The 26519-nt window shown below is 37.9% G+C and overlaps 1 pseudogene; it reads left to right on the forward strand.

Annotated features, from left to right (window-relative positions):
- Nucleotides 1-26519, forward strand: part of LOC132026598 (large ribosomal subunit protein uL11-like) — a 117051-nt pseudogene that overhangs the window by 53283 nt on the left and 37249 nt on the right.

Raw genomic sequence — 26519 nt, forward strand, 5'->3', positions numbered from 1 at the left:
GGTCCTGGGATCAAGCCCCGCATCGGTCTCTCTGCTCAGTGGAGAGCCTGCTTCCCCCTCTCTTTCTCTGTCTTCCTCTCTGCCTATTTGTGATCTTTGTCTGTCAAATAAATAAATAAAATCTTTAAAAAAAAAAAGAAAGAAAAAAGAAAAAGGAATGAATCAAACGTAGGAGTATATAAAGACAATAGACCTACAATATGTTGCTAAATTTGGGTTGAAATTTTAGACTACTATAGGTAAAAAAAACCCATTTGTCAGTGATCTTTTGATAATTCCTAAAATGAAATCTAAGTATGACTTGATTTAATGAAATCTAGATATTATTTGACTTGAACTGAGTTCTCTTTCAAAAACAACATTTTTTAAAAAGTGCCACTGAAATTGAAAAGATGAGCAAAGACTGCTTTCATAGCAACATTTAGAATTTCTTGTGAAAAGCATCTTTATTTCCTATAAGTATGTAAATTTATATATGAAATTTAAATAAAATGTCAACATGAAAAAACTTGCTTTATTCTAGTTCTTTGCATACTATGAATTTTAGAATGATATTGTCAATATCTACAAAAAAAAAAAAAAAAAGGAAGAAGAAAACAACAACCTTGCTGGAATTTTGATAGGAATTACATTAAAATTTCCAATCCACAAACAAACAAACAAAATGTCTCTACTTACTTAGTTGCTTTTTTTTCCCTTTCATCAGCCTGATATAGTTTTCCACCTACAAGTCCTTTTTGTTAGATAAACACCTAAGTATATAATTTGGGGGGTGAGTGTCAATGAAATTATACTATAATTTGAGGGACCCCGTGCTCACTTCTAATATGTGGAAGTATGACTGATATTTATCTTATTGGCTGTGACCTGTTGAACACCCTCATTATTTCTAGGAGATTTTTTGTTTTTGTTTTGTTTTTAAGATCTTATTTATTTGACAGACAGAGATCTCAGGTAGGCGGAGAAGCAGCCAGAGAGAGAGGAAGGGAAGCAGGGTCCCTGCTGAGCAGAGAGCCTGATGCGGGACTCGATCCCAGGACCCTGGGATCATGACCTGAGCTGAAGGCAGAGGCTTTAACCCACTGAGCCACCCAGGTGCCCCTTTCTAGGAGTTTTTTGTAGGTTCCTTATTTCCTATGCAGACAATCATGTCTTCTGAAAATAGGGACAATTGTATTCCTCTCAGTTCTGTATTGTTTTTATTTTGCTTTTTAACTTTCTTACACTAGCTAGAATATCCAACATTATGTTGAATTAGTGTGGTAAGAGTAGACGTCCTTGCTACCTTCCTGATCTTAGAAGAGAAGATTCAGTTCTGTACTGTTAAGTATAAGGTTAGCCATGCTAAGTTCGTTTCCTTGTTGTTTTTTAGATGGTCATCATCAAGTTGAGAAGGTTCTCTATATAGTTACTTTTCTGACAGTTTTATCAGGAATTGGCATTGCATTTTTTTCTAATTATTTTTCTGTATTAATGGATCATACAACTTTTCTTCTTTCTCCTTCATATGGTAGATTATATTTTATTTTTACATTTGAGTCATCATTGCATCTCTGGAATAAACCTTGCTTGGTCATGATGTAGAATTCTTTTTATATATTGCTGAAACCTACCTGCAAATGTTTTTAAGGATTTTTGTGTTGATTTTCATGAAGAATATTGATCTGTAGTTGTTTTTTTGTTTTGTTTAGTTTTGTTTATATTGTCATCTGGTTTTGGTATCAAGGTAATACTAGCTTCATAAAATGAATTCCTTTCTATTTTTTTAGAAAATACTGTGCAAAATTGGTGTTATTACCTCTTTAAACTCTGGTAGGATTTTCCAGTGAGACCATCGGGCATGAAGATTTCTATTTGGGTTATTTTTAAAGTAATGAATTATGTTTTCTTATTGGTTAGCACTATACAGCTTTAGCTCTGTCACACAAATTTTAATATGCTGTATTTTTATTTTGAGTTCCATGTATTTTTTGGGTCAACTCCTTTGATTCATGAATTATTAACAAGTATGTTTAGTTTCCAAATGTTTAGGGATTTTTCTATTATCTCTCCATTGCTCATTTCTGGTTTGATTCCACTGTGGTCAGAGAACACCTTCTGTATAATCCAGTTCTTTTAACTGATGAAGTTTGTTTCTAGGTGACTGGTATCTAATGCTCCAAGTCTGGGTATAAGAGATAAAAAGAAAACCAGAGACAGACACCACTGTGTTCTTCCTCAGGTCCTGTGTCCTTAGCCAGTCCACCTTCTTCCAGAAGAGGAAGGCAAAGCCTTGTTTTATCAAGGCATTTGGCTAGCTATTTGGTTGTGGTAGTGGCGGAAATGGTGGCTGTTAGCGTATGGCCGAAGTAAAATATGTGAGTGTGTGTTTGTGTTGGGTCATACCACTTAATAAATTCCTACATAAATCTATATGTATGAATAAAGAACTCATAGGAAAGTAATCAAACAACAGCATATTTTGAGAAAATATAATTAAAAAGAAAATTTCAGGATAGATGAAAAACTAGAAGTATGTGACTGAAAAAAAATCAAAAACAGAAATGCAGATCAATATTACTAGCATTAAAAAAATCTTTCTACAAAGGAATCATATAGCGTTAAAAGTACATAATCATGTATATAGAGTGTTTATTTTTGTAAGGGCCTATTTAGCCAGAGCGCCTCCACCTTGGTTGAACAGCCATTTTGTTGTTTATGCAGTAAAACTTAAACTAACCCTGCCCCCCCCCCATGGAACTTACTTAAAAGCAAGTAGGGGAAACCAGTAAAATATGGTCGACCAGTTCCTGATAACAGAGCCCAAATACAAGGATGGGTCAGGTCAGGTGGAGACAACAGAGCCCAAATGCAGGGATGAGTCGGGTCAGGTGGAGACATCCAATCAGTGGAGTATGCACGTTGTCTCCCTAGCTACCAAGGAGTGTGGGCCCCGCCTTTTGGGCACCTTTTGGGGGCCAATTCTGACCAAGGAGATAGACTAGTTCAAATAGCTACTATGGGGTGAATTGTAATTCAGTTGGCCACCCGTGTGTGACCTAGCATGACTGTGCAGATTTCTCTGTGTGTTGTAATCTCATTGGCCACCTGTGTGTGGCCAGGCCCAACCACATGGCCTTTGCTCTATAAAAGTTAGTCTGTGAGCCTGGGGGTGGTGGCCCTCTCTGTAAGAGGTGGCCCCGAACTGTCAGTTTGGTTCTCGATGCTTGGCACGAAATAAAGCTTTGCTTGACTTTCACTTTGTATCTCTTTTGATTATGGACCTAACATTTATAAATATTTATGAGGAGGTCAGTGAGATTTGAACACACAGAAGAGGAAGCATACATAGGTAATTATTAAACTTTGTAATAATTTAAACAGAAATTAAACAATAATTTTCTAGATGAAGTCTTTGAATATTTATTGTGTCACGTTTACTACACACTAGATATCTGATTGGAACTTAAATTAGGCACATTTGATAGGAAGAAATTTTACAGCAATGATACAGTAACTTCCTTTAAGACAAGAAATAGCCATCCAGGTTCCTGGTGCCAAGAAACACATTGCCAATATGGCAGTAAACAAGCTTATATATTTCCTCCAGCACCTACATGATCATTTACAAATAAATAACATGATTATGCCCTTTCATATAAACTTCATATTCATTGTGAAGTAAGCTAAAGAGTAGTGAAGTTCTATATCCCCTTTCAGCAAGATCTCTCAGCCTCCCCGAGGTCAGCAAACTTTCTCTGAAATGCCAGATAAAGCAAAATATCCCAGGCTTTGTAGGCCATAGGATCTCTGTTGCAACAATCTGACATTGCATTTGTCAGGAAGGAAAAACTTGCCTCAACCCTCTTAAATTTGTACTTCAGGCCACAAATTAAACTGACAAAAGACCGATTAGCAAGAGAAAAGACAAGGTTAATTCTTTTAGTTCACAGGACAGCTCACAGAAAATGTGGCTGAAAGAGGAGGTTAGAATTTGGGGCCTCTATACCATCTTAATGTGGGAAAAGGTGGAGGAGAAAGAATACTTATAGGAAAACAAATCACTCGGGAAAGGTAAATGGACCCTTAGGAAAATAGATAGGAGATATGATAGTTTTGTAACAGCTTCTTTTTAGGCAATTTCTTATCCCAGTACTGACTTCTCATCTCCTTGATAGGAGTCATCTTCCTTGGTTATGAAATTCTGGGGAAGGGAGTTATAACAGTTGAATTCTTTGGGGAGGTTTTGCTTTTAGGCAGGTAAGGGGAGTTCAGACAAAGCCTTTTTGGCATCTTTTAACTCTCAAATGTCTGCAGCTCAAAATAATCCTTACGTCACAGTAGTGTATCCTGGAGCCCTTCACAGTGTTATTGTGAAAGCAGTCATAGACAATATATAAATGAACGGGGAAGGCCATGTTCCAATATATCTTTACTTGCAAAAACAGGCACCAGCCGGGGGTGGGGGTACGGTTTGCAGAGCCCCACTGTAGATTTTCTCTATAATTTCAGATACACACATTAAATATAGACAATAGTTAAGTAGTTAACTTCAGTTAGTAATAGTTCAAAGATTAATTTTGTTAACAGTGAAGGTGACTTAATTTCCTTAATTTCCTTTCATCATTTGTCAAGAGGCTCTAATATTGTATTTCCACAGTATTTATAATGCTGTTTTTGAAAAAGGGAACAATGGCATAAAATGCTTAGAGAATTGGGTAATAATTTTCTACGTGAAAAAAAGTGACTTTGAAAACAGACATAGCTCAGATTTCTGGCTCTGTCAGTTGTAGGTCCAGGGGAAATGATGTCTGCCAGCCTTAGTTTCTTCATTTATAAAAGAAAAAGAACAATACATATTTCATAGGGTTATTGTGAATATTAAACCAAAATACGTGAAAGGGGTTAGCACACTCCCTAGCATGGAGTAACATGCAAATAACTCATGGCCAAGTTATTGTTTATAGCTTATTCTTCATTACTAAAGAGAGGTTTTATTGGACAATGAAGAAATGAGCTTTTGGGTTATGCTATTTATCCCTGTAATAGATTTGATATCTGCACCTTGAACCATTCAGTTTAATAATGATGATCATAACCACTTAAAAACAATGTGGTCTATATTTTATAACCAAGAACATCCCATATTATTTTGTTCAGCATTCTGAACAAAAAACTTGTCCTCAAGCCTATTAGGTACTTAAGATGAAAGAAAGTACTGGGCTAGTACTAATGAAATAGGCAGAAGCGGCAGTCTCAAAATTGACCATTTGGAAAGGTGAAGAGTCTAAATCATTTATCACCATGAGGTCAGAGCACAGAACCTGCTCCCTTTTTTGGGGACTTCCTAGTGGTACATGGGGTGACTAGTAATTGAATAAGAGTAGTGCATTAAATTACAATAGGAGGAGGTAAACCGTTAAGCATAGCAGCACCTGGTGACATCACAGTCTCAAATCTTCCTCTAAAAGTCATCCTTATCTTTATTCATCCTTATCTCTCATCAGGGGGGCATTGACACACTAATGACATCTGGGTTTCTTACAAACCAGTGGATTTTGGACAGCATTAGAAGTTGGCTTGGCTTTTGTTGTTGTTGTTGTTGTTGTTATTGTTATTTTTCCCTTTCAGTGGTTCACAGCCCCAGTTAGGAGCAAAATTAGCCACTATCAGGGGATGGATGATTCTTTCCATAGAAGACTTCTTCCCAGTAAATTTGAATTGCAAATGTCAAAACCCCTAAAGAAAATGAAGGCAAAATAAATAAAGAGTGAAGTTTTTTTTAAAGAGCAGCAGTAATTCATTATCAAGCAATTAGCCTTGCCATAAGCTCCCATTTCTCAGTTTAGAATATTTTGGTCAATATTGGCAATATAATTATGATAAAGGTTGAAGACACCGAGCAGCACTCAAATGTTAACCATTTACAAATAATTTGTCTTTAATGACAGACAGGAGAGCATCTAATTACACTCAGCATTTCAAGAACGGCTGACTATTTGCCAAACAGCACTCCATTTGATTGCCTTTAAAGTGCAGCCCTGGGTTGTTAAAGGGAAAATAGGATTTTTGGCTCCAGGTAATTAACTTCCTTCCCCTACTGTTCCATCCTGAGGTCCTAATGAAGGCCCTTTGAAGTCTTCCTTACCAATGGGTATTTGTCAAGGCCAAAATAATAATGCACCTACCTAAGTCCTTCAAATAACAGTTTCCTTTATCATTCCTCTGTAAAATCTTTGAAATGACTAATGATGGTCTGAAAGGTGCAAAGGGCAAGACTCATGGCCTGAAGTGAGGCAAGACATCTGGAGGGTGGGAACAGGACACCCTAAGAAAGGAAAGTAATTCTGAACTGAAGGAGAAGAAAGAGGGATTATTTGAGATGTAGATTGTTTTCAACAAAGGCTCATTCTTCAAAGCTTTGTGAAAAAGTATAAAGGGGAAAAAATATGAGAGTAGAACAAGTAAAGATGACTGAAAAAAATTAAAGATATTTTCAAATACCTACATGATCATAGGAATTCATTATTGACTAACTGGGCCCATATTTAGGAATATTTGGTTTGAAATAGGAATAAGAGTGAAATCAGTCACAGATTTGTTCTGCTCCATTTGTCTCAGAGATCATTAGATCTATTTCCAGCACTTCTTTTTCTCCTGAGAGTCAGGCATTTATAGAATCTATTTGAAGATAACTCAGAAGTGTATTTTATGGGCTCTTGATAGGCTGTCTTAACCACGTGCCAATGTGCCATGGATTTTCTCAAAACCCCTTCCTTTATTAATTAAGGTACATGAAGAGGCTCTGAATCACCGGCTTGCCAGGCTTCGACTTTTCTGCCCAGCTTCTACAGTATTCTATTCAACACAAGTTTCTTAGAGCTGTTAATGAGCTCTCTAATTTTGACACATACTAGGGTCTCATATATGCTTATGTCTTTTTCAGAATACTCCAAATAGAATAGAACCAGCATTGCTGAAATAACCCTCCTTCTGCGACATTATCATTTTCTCTCTTTAACCTATGAGCTTTGGTGTGGATGAAGGATAATTTAAGTCAGTTAGCGCCCTCTTGGTTTCAATTCCCAACAAGCAGCCTAGACTTCACCTTCACCATTCCCTTCTTCACCCCAATGTAATAACATATATATGGCTATATACATATCTACACATAGAGAACCATATATAAATGGCTGATTCTTTCATTCTGTTTTGCTTAAAACAAAAGAAATTTATTCTCTCACAGTTCTCGAGGTTCAGAGTCCAAAACCAAGATGTTGAGAGTGCCATAGGCCCTTCAAACCCCTAGAGGACAATCTGTGTTTGTATCTTTCAGTTTCCAGTGGCCCCAGGTGTTCCTCGGCTTGTTACAGCACAGTTTTTAATCTTTGCCTCTGTCTTGGTGGCCATCTTCCCTCCGTGTCTGTGTCTCCTCTCTGTATAAGGATACTAGTCATATTACATTAAGGGGCCCACCGTACTCCAGCATGATCTCACTTTAACTAGTTACTTCTATAAGAACCCTACTTCCAAATAAAATTACATTCTGAGGAACTAAGAGTCAGGACATCAACATATTATTTTGTGGGACACGATTCCACCCCATAGCACTAGAGAAAAAAAAACCTCATGTATTTCCTGCCATAGAGATTGTTCCTTTATTCATTTCACAGATTTTTATTCAGCAATTCTTTTTTTTTTTTTTTTTTTTTTTTGGTTACATGCAGTGCTAGGTTCAGGCAATAAAATGAATTAGACTAGTTCTTATCTGAAAGGAAATACAGAAACAAACAATTAAAAGTATGTTTAAATGCAATACTGGTGCTATGAACAGAGTGCCATGGAAGCAAAGATTAGTGTGTGATTAATTCTGCTTGTGAGACCAGGCCAGCAATTACAAAGATGATTTTTTTTGAAGTTAATTTTATTGGAAATATAAGAGCTAAGCAGGCAGAAAGATTAGAGGAAGGATTCCAGCTAGGAGTCCACTCAGTACATATATATTGAGCACCTGCTGTGTGCTAAACAGACGAGTTGGGTGTTGGCATACAGATATAATTTGTGTTTGTTTCTGGGGATAGAGACATTAAATGCTCCTGTCTTGACAAAATATTAATTTAGTAAGGAAGACAGAAAAGTAAACAGAAAATCTTAATAGAATGTGATAGGCACGATGATGGGACTATAAAGGAGTAGAGGAAGAGAAATAATTAGGTTTGAACACCATGTTAAATGACTTGGCAATATCATGAAGACTATTCTACAGGAAGTCACATGATTAGACATTTTGCTAAAACAAAAAAACAAAAAAAGAAAAAGACTCCTATCCGGCTTTCTATTGCAGAATGAAGGATACTTCAGACAGTGAAATAGTGCAGTGTCAATCTTGTTTTTATTTCATTTTTAAATTCATATTTTCATATGGCCATACCCATTTGCCCTTTGCTAGGTACTGCTTGGATGTTGTGTTTTTTATCAGCATCCGTCAGTGAGCTACCCACGGTCTAACACAAACAGATAATAAGCAAGGAATAAGTCAGAGCCAAATCTCTGTCTTTCTCTTGGAAGTCAAGCTGTGAACAAATGGAGAGGGAAAAAAAATACCAAATCTATACGTCTTTGGTAATATGAGCTTGAATTTAAAGTTCTTCTGAGCATTATTAAAAATGTAATCTCCTTTTGAATCACTGGCTTCTGTGGTAAGAAAGGATTTGGGAAGAATCTTCATTAACCAGACTCCAGAGTTTGTACTAAACATATTTTCTCATGATTACCTTTGTTTTAAGGGTATCTCAGAAATCACAATGTTATATAAATATGATGAAGTCCCAGAACCTAAGTCAGGTTCGGTGGGGTGAGGAGGTTCGGAGCTGACGACTAAAGAAAGAATTCTTAAGACGTCGTTGGTGCAAAAGGTGATTTATTAGAGCACGAGGACAGGGCCCGTGGGCAGGCGGAGATGCGGCTGCCCCGGGTTGTGAGGGGTGGTTGGTTATATACACAGGAGTTGGGTAGGTGAGGACAAAGGGGTGTTCAGAAGGGCTGTTGGGGCAAAGAATACTATCAGGATATTGAAGGCTTAGTTACTATCAAGTAAAGACAATTGGAAGTCTGGTGGAATGTTACATTCCTGCTATCAAGCATCCTTGTTAATGAGATTTAGGTTTGGAAGAAATTTAACTTTATTTACTTTTCCTTCTACCTCCACCTCCTTCGGTTTTTATGGAGGGGAGGGTAACATTAGGCTTGAGGAACTGAGTTCTGTGTCTTTGGAAATTGGGCTATTGATAAGGTAACTTCTTTGTTGTAATCTCAAGGACATTTGCAAACCAAGGGAGACTCCTATCGTGCAGGATTGTGATCTCAGCAAGTTAACTATTTATCATTTTATGGCAGTCAGGGGTGCCTGAGGAATGCTACACCTGAGGGGAGCGGATGAAGGGGGGGGTGCAAGGCGCCAGCTCTTGCTTTGTCCTCAGCCAGCCTCCTGCTCCCTCATCAAATAGACATGTGAACATTATAAGAAATTAATTAATCTACATGAGGATACATGTTATGACTTCACCTTTTAAATGCACATGCATGAAGTTCTGTAGTACATTGATCTCTGGAATTCACCTAAAGAAAAATGACAGAGAGAACTGCTAAAATTGGTAAGCATAAGCATAAAGCCCTATTTTCAAGGAAAAATTTTCCTCCACCCTCTTAGTTAATTCTTGGAGACCTGTGAATGAAACTGACAGAAGCAGATTAGGAAGAGAAAAAAAAAACTGATTTTAATGCATAAAGAACATAAGGGACTTCACCAAGAAATGCGACTCAATGTGCTGGTTGGAATTTAGGAATCATAGACCAAAGGGATAAGGAGAAGAAAAATAAATTCTTAGAAGGGGGTATATAGAGAAAGACACTTAAGGGAAAACAAATAACTTTTTGGTAAAATAAATAAGCCCTCAGGAGAACAGATGGGCAAGATGATAGTTTTGTGACAAGGTTTTTTCTCTGTGCCGCTGACTTCTTTTTTTGTTTCTCATCAGAAAGAATCTGTCTTTCCTGGTTGCTCTCTGGGAGGGGATTTATGACAATTGAGTTCTTTTGGGAGGCTCTGCTTTTAGGCAGATAAGAGATTTCAGAAACTCAAATGCCTTCAGCTTAAAATAATTGCTATGCTACCGTGGCATATTTGAGATCCCTTCAGGAGAACCGAAAGACGGGTACAGGGTCTTGACAAAAAGTGGAGACAATGGGATCCTCACTCTTTTCTAAGTACCCTAAGGCTAAGAATAATAATCTAATTGTCCCATGCTTCCACTTTGTAAGTGGGTGGCTACCACACCCAATGTAGTGTTTACATCCGCAGGTTTCACCTCCAACTTTTAACTCCCGGGATAATGAGCCAGCAGCTTTTGTTCTTGGCTCTCTTGTCCTTTATTACTCTTTGCCTTGTACAGGGAAGAATAATAAATAGCTTAAATTAGCCAAAATCCTCTCTGTCTCAGTTATATTCTAACTAGATTTGCAGTTTAAAAAAAAAAAAAAAAAGTCCACTCCTGATAGTTCTGATAGTTAAAGAATTTTAATTGGGACTTTGACAACCGAACGCAGTCCGGGTCTGAGTGTGCTGAGTAACTGAGGGGAAGCAGGAGCACCCAGAGTGTGGGCCGTGAGCCTGGGGATCTTGTCAGGGACGGTAGGGACACAAAGAACCCACCTGGAGAGGGCTGTCTATACCTCCAGTACTTGGAGGGGAAGGAATGTTCAGACAGTGGTGATAGAGGCAGCTCCGGGTCAGAGGTGGGGCAGGGTAGGGGTGCCTATGCACTTCGACCATTACATTCTCTCCTCACAGGCTGATTATGACACCACTACTATCAAACATTCTCTGAAATTGTCTGTACTAAACATACATGATGCGAAATGTAACCTGAAGGTTTTTTTTATTTTTCTGTAAAGATACTAAAAGCTTATTTCTCTCTCTTCCGTGGACCAATGCCGTCTTGCTCTCTATAGTTCCATCATAAATTCTGTGGCTATAGCTTCTATTCTTTTCAATTTTTTTTTTTTTTTACTCACTTTTATATACAGATGAGAGATTTTAAAGGCACTTTCATTTCCTGAATATAAAAACTGAAGTGTAACTGAAATCCCGAGAAGAGCAAACTATGTCTGTCACACCCCATTACCTTCTACATTGTTTGTGATTACTGGGCTTGAACCTAACAAAAGGCTTCGTTAGAAACCAAGGGCAAGATCCCACCTTTTTGAAAGAATCTATTAAACAAAACAAAACCCATGAGATTTGGGTGGAAAAGAAAAGAAAGAAAGAAGTAGCTGACCCATTTTTAGCATGCTAAAATAAACCACCAGCACCATCTATCAGGAGATTTCAAACAATGGCAGTAGCATGCACTTAATCCAGATGGAAAGGTGATCTGAGTTAAACTGTTAGTATGCTCACAGTCTTTAGTTAATTCATTAATTGGTGTCCAGTTCAAACTCAAATCATACTTGTTGTATGCAAAATATAGAAAATATAATGTGCAGTGCATATATGTGTATATGCATTTACATGTGAACACATCCACACTCTGGAAAGTGGGGCAAACACAAGTTCAAACATGATTAAGGTGAGTCTAAAAAACACACATTTTAAAAAAATTTTATTTCTTTTCAGTGTTCCAAGATTCACTGTTTATGCACTACACCCAGTGCTCCATGCAGTACATGCCCTCCATAATACCCACCACCAGGCTCACCCAACCCCCACACCTCTCCCCTCCAAAACCCTCAGTTTGTTTCTCAAAGTGCCCAGTCTCTCATGGTTTGTCTCCTCCAACTCACTTCTCTCCATCTCCCAATGTCCTCCATATTATTCCTTTTGCTCCACAAGTAAGTGAAACCGTATTGATAATTGATTCTATCTGCTTGACTTATTTCACTCAGCATACTCTCCTCCAGTCCCATCCATGTTAATACAAAAGTTAGGTATTCATCCTTTCTGATGAAGGTGTAATACTCCATTGTATATATGGACCATATCTTCTTTATTCATTTGTCAGTTGAAGGGCCTCTTGATTCTTTCCACAGTTTGACAACTATGGCCATTGCTGCTATGAATATTGGGGTTCAGATGGCCCTTCTTTTCACTACATCTGTATCTTTGGGGTAAATACCCAGTAGTGCAATTGCAGGGTTATAAGGAAGCTCTATTTTTAATTTCTTAAGGAATCTCCACACTGATTTCCAAAGTGGCTGCACCAACTTGCATTCCCACCCACAGTATAAGAGGGTTTCCCTTTCTCTACATCCTCTCCAACACATGTTGTTTACTGTCTTGTTACTTTTTGTCATTCTAATTGGTGTAAGGTGGTATCTCAATGTGGTTTTGATTTGAATCTCCCTGATGGCTAGTGATGATGAACATTTTTTCATGTGTCTATTAGCCATTTGTATGTCTTCTTTGGAGAAGTGTCTGTTCATGTCTTCTGCCCATTTTTTGACATGATTATCTGTTTTGTGTGTGTTGAGTTTGAGGAGTCCTTTATAGATCTTGGATATCAGCCCTTTGTCTATAGTGTCATTTGCAAATATCTTCTCCCATTCCTTGGGTTGCCTCTTTGTTTTGTTGACTGTTTCCTTTGCTGTGCAGAAGCTTTTGATCTTGATAGAGTCCCAAAATTTCATTTTTGCTTTTGTTTCCTTTGCCTTTGGAGATGTATCTTGAAAGAAGTGCTGTGGCCGTTATTGAAGAGGTTACTGCCTATGTTCTCCTCTAGGATTTTGATAGATTCCTGCCTCATGTTGAGGTCTTTTATCCATTTTGAGTTTATCTTTGTGTATGGTGTGAGAGAATGGTCTAGTTTCATTCTTCTACACATAGCTGTCCAATTTTTCCAGCACCATTTACTGAAGAGACTGTCTTTCCCACTGTATATTTTTCCCTGCTTTGTTAAAGATTATTTTACCACAGAGTTGAGGGTCCATATCTAGCCTATCTACTCTGTTCCACTGGTCTATGAAATAAACACACATTTTAAGGATTTTTCACGTCCTAAATATGGGCTCTCAGGCTCCTAATGGCAACAAAAGAAAGATGAGTGGTTAAAAGATTTGTAGTGGCCCAGAACCTAAAAATATGTCAATTGAAGTATTATCTCTATTTGGAACAAATAATAAATACCCTCACAGAGCCCATAACTAATCAGAGTTGTGCTCTGGTTGTATTGTCCAACATATTCAACAAGTTTCTATGACTACTATTGAAATAGGAAAGCGGAGACTTAAAAGTTAAGAACTACCTAAGGTAAGCACGGATATCCTCCTGTTATCACAAGTTCTAAAACCCTGATGATTGTAGTCTTCATTGGAGTCCTTTTCAGAAAATCAGGCTTTGTTGGGGTGCCTGGGTGGCTCAGTCAGTTAAGTGTCTGCCTTTGGCTCAGGTCCTGATCCCGGGGTCCTGGGATCGAGCCCCACATTAGGCTGCTTCCTGTTCAGCAAAGAGCTTCTCCCTCTCCCTCTGTTTTTACTTTCTCTCTCTCTGTCAAATATATAAATAATTTTTTTTAAATCAGACTTGCAATAAGAGAGTATATAACATATAAATATAATTATTTAACTTGAAATCTAGATCAAAAATAAGAAGAATGGGGCATTTTTGCTTGTTTTTTAGAAGTAAAACTTTCTAGCATTGTTGTTAATCTATTTCCTTTCTTAGCTGTCTCCTCTAAATGTCTACTTTCTATTTATCTGATCAAAAAGACAAAGCATGAGTGACTTTATAAAAATGTTTCTTGGCCCAGTTCCTTATGCTATCCTGGACCATATAATGTTTTGAAGGTATTATTTTAGGAGACAAGAAATATGTGAAAACTCTGAAATCCCAAGCCAAACCATCTTATTTCCTCTGTGTATGAATCTCCTCTTGTCCTAAATTTCCCTAGCATTGGGAGAAGAGGCACAAATCAGGATTACAATCCAAAGAATATTATTTGTGTAAATATCCTTAGCTGCTGTAACATCTACTGTAGAGACTGGTTAGAATCAGCACTGTTAGTTTTGAAGAAAGATCAAAGTATACTCTTTATTGTCTCGCTTTGGGTCTATATTAAAAGTGAGATATTTTATTCAGCAATTTTCCATCTAGTGACACAATAGAAATCATGATGGGTGATGGACAGGTGGATGATTGAGTTGTTTTTGAGATAAAAACTGCTTAGCGGAAGAGTTATGGACCAAAGCAGCCAATAAAACCATCTACGAAGAATAATGGACAGTGATGACAGAGCTATAAGCACAGCAGGAAACATTTTTAGCTCCCTTTCCTGTCATGGGGGTGCATTTTTCTCTGCATTAACAAGGATTGGGTCAACACCTGCAATATAATGCATTTTAAATCTCAAATGTGAGCTCACCCTGCTCAAGAGAAAAAAATATTCTATCCGATTCCTCCTTCAACTTTGTGGAACATTCATGATTGTGTAACTAGCCAAGAAACACAGGCAGCTGAGCATCACAAGAAGAAAATAAGCAGAATTATGACAAACTCTTAGCATCTGGTAATCCCAACTTTTTACCTATAGAGATTAAATGATCTTATTGAAAAGATAGAACTTGACTTCTCCCTCAATGGCAGATATAGGGAAAGTGCTGAGTGAGCATATCTTATTCCTGTCACTTCGTTTCAGTTTCCATCGATTTATTTCCAAGAGATTATTGATGAGAAGTGGAGAAGAGTGGTAGGAGTAAGAGAAGTCCTGACTTGAACTTAAGCTGCTGGTACTCTGGGACATAACTGGGAGATCTGAAGAGTAGAGAAGCCTAATTTCATGAGAAACTAAAAATTTCCTGGGAAATACTCAGGCTTAGAGACACTCACCAACCCATACTCTTTGGAAGATGAGAGTAAAGAGAGTCTGTCATTAAGATTGGTCCAGTGGATATGTAGCAAAGGGAAGTGACCCATAAATAATAACAAAAATTTGACTTTTGTACAAACTTGGTAAGTCACAGGCAAACCAGAGGGGGACATAAGAATTCCCTAGACAGGTTGGTTTCATGTGTTACATCTTCAAACAGATATAAAACATTTTTTTATTCAGTGCATATTTAAAGAAGTCAAGGAGAAATTGCTTTTCTCTTTAATATTGCTTAAAAAACAGATTCACTTACTATTTCATTTCCATTGTCTGAATCAGACCTGGGGTCCTGCAAATAGTTTGCAAACCATTTCACTTTTCTATGGTACTTGATCTTCTTTAGCCCTCTTGTGAGTTTCTAAAACTTCATGAGAGGCACAGTAAGTTCTTGAAAAAGATAGTAAAAGAAGATAATCAGTTTTAGTAAATAGCACCATGCTATGTACTATTATTTTCAGGTTTTCAGTTAACTGTGATCACTGAGTTTCAACTAACCGAAGTATGTGACCTTGCAAAAAGAATTGGCAGAAAAATAACTATGTTAGTGAGGAGTTGGTGTTGTTGTTGATATATTGTGGTGCCATTTGGTTTATTTTTACCAACCTCTAGTTGGAGCCCAGTCCATTTCACAAGGAGTAAACATCACAGTATGCCAGTAATGTTTCATTTTTATTACATATGGGTAGCAGAGCTGTACCCTGGCTGAACCATTCTTTTCTCTGTTTCTTCACAGAAAAAATTAGCAATGCTTGATACCTTCTATCTTTCAATAAACCTTCTCAGAGAGACCAATTGGTCTCCAACTTTCCGTTAGAGCAATAGATAATTTAAGGGGTATTCTATTTCATTTTTCTCATATTTATGTGAATTTCTTCCTTCAGCCTCTCTGTCTTTCCCTTAGTCCCTCCTCTCCATGGGAAAAGTATTGATGGATATGATTGATAATGAGGAAGATCTGATGCTTACTAGCTCCTGTTCTTCAGTTTGTGGGAAAGCAGTCCATACCCTAGGGGCCTAACTATCTCTGTCCCTGCTATCAGGGCTTGGTAGAGATGAGACTATGATTTCCCCTTGCAGCTCATCTGCATCAACAGCCTGCATACTGCATTCCTAAAAAGAGTTTTCCAAGATCAGAACTCAGGCAATTGCTATATGGAGATCTGTGTAGAGTCATAAAACCAAGTTTTCTAATCTACCTCTATGGATAATAGAGCTAATATTTTAGCCTATATTTATCAAACTCCTATGTCTGCATTTCAGCTTGCTCTAAACTTTGAGGGGAAGGAGGAATATGTACTATATTGGCCTTCCTGAAACCCTCAACTCATAGATCTACCACCTCCGAAGGTCTAGGGCATTGTTCCCAGAGAAGACAATGGACCCAGCAGATTTCCAGGATCCCACACAGGCAACCCAGGGCAGGAGAAAAAGCAGGAAATTGTAGATGGCATCTGGCCTCTGACTGAGAGTATTTATCAGAATATGAGATATTCTTTGGAAGCTCACAAAAACACTCAGGATAGGAAGTAGGAAGGATTTCCAAGGAGATGCAGTGAACTTGGAATTACTTGTGGTGAACTATGGAATCAAAACATGTGAATCGGGGCACCTGGGTGGTTCAGTGGGTTAAAGCCTCTGCCTTCAGCTCAGGTCATGATCTCAGGGTCCTGGGATGGAGCCCAGCATCAGGCTCTCTGCTCAGCGGGGAGCCTGCTTCCCCCTCTCTCTCTGCTTGCCTCTCTGCCTACTTGTGATCTCTGTCTGTCAAATAAATAAATAAAATCTTAAAAAAAAAAATGTGAATCATTATTATATATGGGATCTCAGGCTAGTGAAATCTGGGGAAAGTTAGACCACCTGCATGTAGATCTTACGGTTTTAAGCAACTTATTTGTCCAAAGCACTTTTTTTGGTTTATGTCATTTACTTATTAGAATATGTTAGTGAGATAGGAAGGATAAGCATGCTGTTTGTATTTCACGTGTGGGAAATGGAGGTGCAAAAGGCTAGACATGATGCTATGTTATATAGCTAGCAAAGAGTGGAGAAGGATCAGAAAATATATGTTCTCTAACTTCTAGGCTGACTTTGTAATACATCACTTAGTATTCCTTAAGTCTACAAATTCTCCACAAAAATGTTTGTACAGAATTTTGCAGGACTACCAAGTTATTTAGATGTAACTGGATTCAAAATTAGAAAAATACTTTAGAGCTTGGTGAATGTGATGTGCTCCCAGTGATCCCTAACTCTTGGTATATGCCTATGTATAGTCATTTCCCTTTGAGTATGAACAGGAACTGTGATTTGCTTCTAGCCAATAGAATCTGGCAAAGATGATGGACGTCACTTCTGTCATTAGGTTAGTAGGACTGTAGTTTCCATCTGCCAGAAGAGTCTCATTTTAGCTCTGTCTTTTCTGGCTTTGATGAAAAAATTGCCATATGAGCATGGCAAGAAACAGAGAGAGAGACCTCCAGCCAACAGCCAACAAGGAACTGGGTCCTCACAACAATATGAACTTGGAAGTGGAGCCTTCTTTAGTCAGGCCACAGTGAGACCCCATCCCTCATGGATACTTTGGTTACAGCCTAAAGCAGGGGTCTCAGCAAAGCTGTGCCCTGATTCCAGACCATGGAAACTGTTTGGTAATAAGTACGTGTTACTTTAAGCTGCTAAGTTTGTGGTTATTTATTAAGTAGCAGTAGATAAATAAATTGATTTTCAGTAAAACAACAGGAATCCTCTTGCAGGTATAAGCTCCAAAGAGCCCAATAATTATATTTCTTGTCACCAGCCAGGTTCATAGGTTACCCTCACTTGTACCAGCTAATATAATAACCATTGTGCCTGGTAATCTTGTGCAGCAGACATAATCATCTTACTGGGATATCTCTTACCTCCCTGGCAGAATTTAAAGCTCAGTTGTCTACCACCAGGCACTGCAAGGCCAAAATCATTTATTACAGAGCATTTAAGAATATTTCTGTATTAACAAGTCCTTGTCACATAAACATTAATGGCAAGCATAACTCAGTCTCAAGGTACCTTATGGAACATTTATCCTGAATTGCTTTACCAAGGCCTGGAAACAGGTGATCAAAATTCTCCTCTGATGATGTATGCAGCCCGAGACTACTATGACAGAAGAAGGAAAGGGAGAGAAAGAAAGAAAAAAAAAAAAAGAAGATATCAACCTCCTTACATTGTTCCAAGGCAGCTTTCTATCTGAGTGTCAATTTTTATTAAATATCTTTCATTCCTGTTTTTCCCCCATGCAAGTATTAGAAATGAGAAAGAAATTGGTTTAATAATTTTCTGAAAAAATCAGCTAAATTCCAATGTTGTTTGATCACATCCAGTTACAAAAATGTCAAGTGCATTTCCATTTAGAGTGCTTGCTTAAACAGCCGTGCAAATGGGGAACACCCAAAAATCAGCATATATCACGAGAGAGTTTTGAATTTTTTTTTCAGTACACACTTGCATTAATCCACTCTGTTACTCCTGAAAATAATGCATTTTTCCAGCACATCATTCCTTAAATGAGGGTGATCCATCACCACCAGAGATTCACCAGTGAGGCACATTAATAAAAGCAGACAGATTCAGTGTGTTTTCTTTGGGAAGGTTTGCTTCTAGTGAGTATAATGTTTGGTTGCTTATGCTGAAAATCCAACCCAGATGTTTCTACAACTCCTGTTTTCTTTACTAGGACATTTCCCTAGATAATAGTCTATCATAATTCTCATTCTCCTCTTCATTAAGGAGATTTTCATTTCAAAGTATTTCATGTACTATAAGGGAATGGGATTTTTCTCCCCTCTTCTGAAAACTGGTGGATTAAAAAATGCTATAGTGACTAAACTAGACATCTTACTCTGATTAACTCAGGACTATAGTGTGATTAAAACATACACACATGCATACATACATTCAAATACCCATTTGAACAGTAATCAGTGAGGCTCAGACATGTGGAATCCAGACAAATTTTACATTTTTATTACATATTTTTCCAAATTTAAATATTTTTTGACCACTTGTTTCCTACAAATGAGTAATAATGGGGTGTATGGGAGAACTATTTAAATTTTGGTATTTAATTAGATAAAGAATTAGCTAAACAGTATTTTATTGAATGAAATATTATAGTATTTCTCTCCTAACCAACCCACCCCTTTCTTATTTCATTCCACAATATGTATACGTTAAGTACCACTACTGACTTTGTGCAGTTTAATCTCTAATTCCTGCTACTATATTTTAGAATATGGACCTTCTACAGGGTGGGTGAATTTTTTGGCATAACTACATTTTAGCTTTAATGAGAAGACTTCATCTTCTTGTGTTCATTTTGACAATTCCATACTTACACTATTTAATGACTGAATGGAACATCTGTGCTTGAATGTTGCATCAAATATTTAATCATTTCAATAACACTGAGAATAAACAATTTCTTAATCTATAAATTATCAAATATTCACTGTTAAACTATATAGTATGTGTATAAAATCTAGAGTAATATAAAAACATAATGATGAGATTTATGGAAACCCCCTAGAGTGGATCACCTTTGTTTGATGTTATTCTCAGTAAACAGGTTTGAGGAAATTCAATCAAGTAAAAATAATTGATAAAGTGTGTGCTGATTAATCATAGTAACATACTTATGTAATAGATCCATGGGGCCATACATTATTTGAAATATAATTTTCAAAAATTTATCAGTAGAAACTGTGCTGAGTATCTAATTGCATGAAGTTGCCAAGAAATGGGAAGGATTTTAAAAGAGAAGAGAATGACCACAGACCAAGATGTAATATCAGGAAGAGTCATATGTCCCTATAAAAAGAAAAGTTGACCTAAAGAGAAAAATGGTACATTCAAATCAGTTGAAATTGGAATTTTGAGTCAAACACTGAGTATGAAAGAAGAACATGGTATGAAATAAAAGATCATAAATACATAAATTTTCATGTTGGATTTTTTTCCTTGCAATTTTCTGAGGTTGGCTGAGAATTTCATAGTGTTCCAGAGCATAAGATCAAATTAGTAGTACTCATTTTTAATCACCAACTGCAGTTAGTATACAGAAAGTTACAAGCGAGTGGCACTCAACCCGAACTACTAGAACAATCTGGGTTAGACAACAAAATGGAGTTTCAAAAAAAAATCAGAGAATCAAATATGCAAAGAAGCTAAAATGAATAAAAATCCCACAAGTTGTGAACACTTGGGAAGCTGCTTTTACCACTACCAGGAATGAGAAGAGGAGGAATCTTCCTGAGATAAGGGCCAGGCATATAGAAACCTGGCCAACTTCTAATAAACTTGCATAGCACTTTGTAGTCCAGTATAAGGATGAAAATCACACGACACCTTAACCAGAGTCTGTACCCACTCACCCCATCTTTCTCCAAGTATTCACTGTGATGGGGTACACTGAAGCCTGGGGAAAGAGCAAGGAAGTTGAGATAGATACCCCTAAGGTAGTGGAAGTTTTCGAAGGGCAAAGTAACTATCCACCAAAAGCTAGATCTAGAGAGGGAGAGTGATGAAAGAAATCCATAGAGGTCCTTTGAAATTTTGCTAACTACACTGCAGCTGTATGCCAAAGGCTGGAGATAGGACAGGAGAAATCCTTCTGAGAATCTCTGGCCTTCATCAAGTGTCCTACAGCTCAACTCTGAACTCTCAGGGCTGGGCTGCAGGACAGAGATTTCCCAGGGAGCAGGCCCAGAGAACAAAGAGAACACCTAAATGACCCAGAAAGCCTTAAGCTGAATGTGAGTTAAAGAGATTACCAGACTCTTACTAGTGCTCGGATCTCAAACCTTGCTAGAAGGAACCATTTTAAGTCAGTGATTTAAAGTACTTTAAGTCATGGGGCACCTGGTTGGTTCAGTAATTTAAGCTTTCAGCTCTTGGTTGGCTGAGGTCATAACTCAGGATCATGAACTCGGGATCCTAAGATTGAGTCCCCAACCTCCTCATTTCTGTTAGGCCCCATGCTCAGCTTGGAGTCTGCTCTCCCTCTGTCCTTCTGTCTCCCTCTGTCCTTCCCCCAGTAAAATAAATAAATAAATCCCTAAAAAATATATAAAGTACTTTAAGTTATGGATAAACTGAATTTAACTAAAGGTGCACAAAAACTCAATTGAGAGTCAAACATGGATTAGACTAACTTAGCCCACAAAACTAATGCTGCACAGAAAAAAGGCAGCCTTTTTATGGATATAAATATTATTTACTTTGGTCTGTTATGTATAAAGTCTGTCATAAACAACAACCACAATAACAATAATAATAACAAAATACACAAAAAATAAACAATGTAAGCATAGGTGTTGAGAGAAAATAAACAAAGGAAACAGAACTAGAATTGGTCTCAGGGCTGGAATTATCATAGACTTTAAAATAAGGAGGAGGATTTCCAGAGAAAGGATAGTGGAAGAGTGGGGGATCCTATTTCAACTGGTCCCCTGAATTGAGCTGGATATATACCAGACCATTCTGAACACCCATGAAATCAGCCTATGTTTTAAGAAGATAAATCTGTATCTTTACAAACAGATTATCTCAACAGTTGGCCTGAAACTGAAACAGGAAGCCATGATTCTGTGGGCAGATATCAGAAGATAAATGGAATGGGGAAGGAGCCTCTGGGATCCTGCACCACTGGAGTGCAGAAGCCTCCTATCCTGGGTACAGAGCACAGACTCGCAGACCAGTAGTGGCAGGAAAAGGACATTAGGGCAGCCCTCCAGACTGAAACCTGGAACTGCAGGTGTGTGTGTGTGATCTGGGGGTGGCTGGCAGTTTTAGAAGCACAAAGAGCAGAGATGTGCCTGAACCTGAAAGCAAGGGCTGAGAGTGTTGCTGTGGGATGCACAACCCAGGACACTATGGTTTTAGCAGCAGACAGAAATGGAGATGGTATAGCCTGGAGTGGTCATTGGAGAGCAGACTGTGATCCTTCTGTTCTGAGACAGAGATTTGGATATGGTCGCTTTTGTTCTGACTCTTGGAAGAGATGTGGAAAGCCACCAGGGAAAGCCACCAGAGAACAAAAGTCCCCCCAAAACAGTTTTCACTGAGCCCATCCCCCCCCACAAGGGGCAGAACAACTCTGCTCAAACAGGATTGCCTAAGTAACAGTTGCAGGCCCTTCCCCCAGAAGACAGTTTGGAAGAACAAGAATCTGACAACCCTAAGTTCCCTATAAAACAGGTGCATCTTACTTTGGTTGTGGTCAATAATCTGGACTCTGTACATTCCCTCAACCACCTCTCACCAGAATGACTAGGAGGGGGAACCCCCCAACACAGGAAAAATTCAGAGACTGTGACCTCTGCCACAGAACTTATGGATATGGATATAAGCAAGATGTCAGAAATAGACTTCAGGGTAACAGTTATGCAGGCAATAGCTAGGATGGAGAAAACCATTAATGGTAACATAGATTCTCTAAGGGCAGAAATGAGAGCTGATCTAGCAGAACTTAAAAATGCTAGCAGTGAGATCCAATCTAATCTAGATATTCTAACAGCTAGGATAAATGAGGCAGAAGAATGAATTAGTGATCTATAAGACAAACTGATAGAAAAGAAGGAACAAGAGGAGGCCTGGAACAAACAGCTTTAAATCCATGAAGACAGAATTAAAGAAATAAATGATTCTATGAAATGTTCCAATGTCAGAATTATTGGGATCCCTGAGGGGGTGGAGAGAGAAAGAGGACTAGAGGATATAGTTGAGCAAATCATAGCTGAAAACTTCCCTAATCTGGGGAGTGAAACAGGCATTCGTGTCCTAGAGGCAGGGAGGACCCTTCCCACGATCAAGGAGGACAGACCAATGCCCTGGCATGTAATAGTAAAGCTCAAAAATCTTAAAACCAAAGAAACCATCCTAAGGTTACCTAGGGGGAAGAGATTCCTTATGTATGAGTGAGGAACATCAGAATAATGTCAGACCTGTCTACAGAGACGTGGCAAGCCAGAAAGGGCTGGCAAGACATATTCAAGGTAGTAAATGAGAAGAAAATGCTGCCAAGAACACTTTATCCAACAAGGCTGTCATTCAGAATGGATGGCGAGATAAAGTGCTTCCAGGACCAGCAGAAACTGAAAGAATATGTGACCACTAAAGGCCCTGCAAGAAATACTAATGGGTGTTCTATAAAAGGAGAAAGACCCAAGGAGTGATATAGAACAGAAATTTACAGAGACAAGCTACAGAAACAATGACTTCACAGGCAACATGATGACAATAAAATCATATTTTTCAATAATTACTCTCAACATGAATGTCCTAAATGCTTCCATAAAATGGATGTCTACAAAAGACTTATTTTGAACCTAAAGTTATATCCAGACTGAAAGTAAAGGGATGGAGAATTATCTTTCATGCCAACGGACCACAAAAGAAAGCTTGGGTAGCAATTCTTATATCTGACCAATTAGATTTTATGCTAAAGACTGTAGTCAGAGATACAGAAGGACACTATATCACACTTAAAGGGTCTACCCACCAAGAAGATCTAACAACTGTAAGTATCTATGGCCCAACATTGGAGCAGCCAACTGCATAAGTTAACTGTTAACCAAAATAAAGAGACATACTGATAATAATATGCTAATTGTAGGAAACCCTAACACCCACTCTCAGCAATAGAAAGATCATCTAAGCAGAATATCTACAAAGAAACAAGAGCTTGGAATGACATACTGGACCAGGTGGACCTCAGATATATACAGAATATTCCACCCTAAAACAACAGAACACTCATTCTTCTTGAGCACCACATGGAACTTTCTCCAGAATAGACCACATACTGGGTCATAAATCAGGTCTCAACCAATACCAGAAGATTGAGATTATTCCCTGCATATTCTCAGACCACAATGCTTTAAAACTGAACTCAATCACAAGAAAATGTTTGGAAGAAATTGAAACACTTGGAAGCTAATGACCATCCTGCTCAAGAATGTTTGGGTCAACCAGGAAATCAAAAAGGAACTTAAACAATTCATGGAAACCAATGAAAACAAGAACACATTGGTCCAATACCTATGGGATACAGCAAAGGTAGTCCTAAGGGGAAAATACATAGTCATCCAAGCCTCACTCAAAAAAATAGAAGAATCCAGAATACACAAACTCTTTTTATACCTTAAAGAACTGGAGAATCAACAACAAATTAAGCCTACCCCATGCACGAGAAGGGAAATAATTAAGATTAGAGCAGAGATCAATGAATTAGAAATCAGAAATACAATACTACACATCAATTAAACTAGAAGCTGGTTCTTTGAAAGGATTAATAAGGTTGATAAACCCCTGGCCAGACTTATCCAAAAGAAAAGAGAAAGGACCCAAATTAATAAAATTATGAATGAATGAAAAGGGAGAGATTATGACTAACATCAAGGAAATAGAAACAATTTTCAGAGATCATTATCAACCACTATATGCCAATAAATTAAGCAACCTGGAGGAAATGGATGCATTCCTGGAAACCTATAAGCTACAAAGACTTAAACAGGAAGAAACTGACAACCTGAATATACCAATAACCAGCAAGGAGATTGAAGGTGTGATCAAAAACCTCCCAAAAAACAAGAGTCCAGGACCTGATGGAGTCACTGGGGAATCCTACCAAACATTCAAAGAAGAAATAGTACCTATTCTTCTGAAGCTGTGTCAAAAAATAGAAAGAGAAGGAAAACTTCTAGACTCATTCTATGAGGCCAGCATTACCTTGATCCCCAAACCAGGCAAAGACCCCATCAAAAAGGAGAATTTCAGACAAATATCCCTGATGAATACAGATGCCAAGATTCTCAACAAGATCTTAGCTAATAGGGTCCTCCAATAGTACATTAAAAGGATTATCCACCATGACCAACTGGGATTTATCAAGCTGGTCCAACATTCGCCATTCAAACAATGTGATAGAACATATTAATAAGAGGAGAGAGAAGAACCATGTGATTCTCTCAATTGATGCAGAAAAAGCATTTGACAAAATATAGCATATTTTCCTGATTAAAACTCTTCAGAGTATAGGGATAGAAGGAACATTCTTCAACTCCATAAAATCCATCTATGAAAAATCCACAGTGAATATCATTCTCAATGGGGAAAAGCTGAGAGCCACGACAAGACTCACCACTATTGTTCAACATAGTACTAGAAGTCCTAGCAACAGCATTCAGACAGCAAAAAGTAATAAAACGTTTTCAAATTGGTAAAGAAGAAGTCAAACTCTCTCATTTCACAGATGACATGGTACTTAAACCCAAAAGTCTCTACCTCTAAATTACTAGAACTCATATAGCAATTCAATAATGTGGCAGGATACAAAATCAATGCACAGAAATCAGTTTCTTTCTTATACACTAACAACAAAACTGTAGAAAGGGAAATTAGAGAATTGATTCCATTTATAATAGCACCAAAACCATAAGATACCTTGGAATAAACCTAACCAAAGAGGTAAAGGATCTATACTTGAGGAACTATAGAACACTCATGAATGAAGTAGAAAAAGACACAAAAAAATGGGAAAACATTCCATGCTCATGGAGCAGAAGAATAAATATTGTTAAAATGTCTATGCTGCCCAGAACAATCTATACTTTCAACACCATCCCAATCAAAATACCAAGAGTATTTTTCAAAGTGCTGGAACAAACAATCCTAAAATTTGTATGGAACCAGAAAAGACCCTGAGTTACCAAGGAAACGTTGAAAAAGAAAAACAACCGGGGGCATCACGTTGCCTGATTTCAAGCTTTATTACAAAGCTGTGATCGCCAAGACAGCATGGTACTGGCACAAAAACTGATATATAGACCAAAGGAACAGATTAGAGAGCCCAGATATGAATCCTCAGCTCTATGGTCAAGTAATCGACAACAGGAAAAAGTATCCAGTGGAAAAGAGACATTCTCTTCAATAAATGGTGCTGGAAAAATTGGACAGCTATATATCTAAGAAAGAAATTTGACCATTCTCTCACACCATACACAAAAATAAACTCAAAATGGATGAAAGACCTCAATGTGAGAAAGGAATCCATTAAAATCCTAGAGGAGGGGTGCCTGGGTGGCTCAGTGGGTTAAGCCGCTGCCTTCGGCTCAGGTCATGATCTCAGGGTCCTGGGATCAAGTCCCACATCGGGCTCTCTGCTAAGCAGGGAGCCTGCTTCCCTCTCTCTCTCTCTCTGCCTGCCTCTCCATCTGCTTGTGATTTCTCTCTGTCAAATAAATAAATAAAATATTAAAAAAAAAATCCTAGAGGAGATTGTGGGCACTAACCTCTTTGACATCAGCCACAGTAACTTCATTCAAGACACATCTCCAAAGGCAAGGGAAACAAAAGGGAAAATTAACTTTTGGTACTTCTTCAAGATAAAAATTTCTCCACAGCAAAGGAAATAGCAAAACAAAGAGGCAGCATACAGAATGGGAGAACATATTTGCAAACAACACTGTAGACAAAAGGCTGATATCCAAGATCTATAAGGAACTTCTCAAACTCAACACCCAAAAAACAAATAATCAAGTCAAAAAATGGGCAGAAGACATGAACAGGCACTTCTCCAAAGAA

This window comes from Mustela nigripes, chromosome 1, assembly GCF_022355385.1.
Source record: "Mustela nigripes isolate SB6536 chromosome 1, MUSNIG.SB6536, whole genome shotgun sequence".
In the NCBI taxonomy this organism is placed as follows: domain Eukaryota; kingdom Metazoa; phylum Chordata; class Mammalia; order Carnivora; family Mustelidae; genus Mustela; species Mustela nigripes.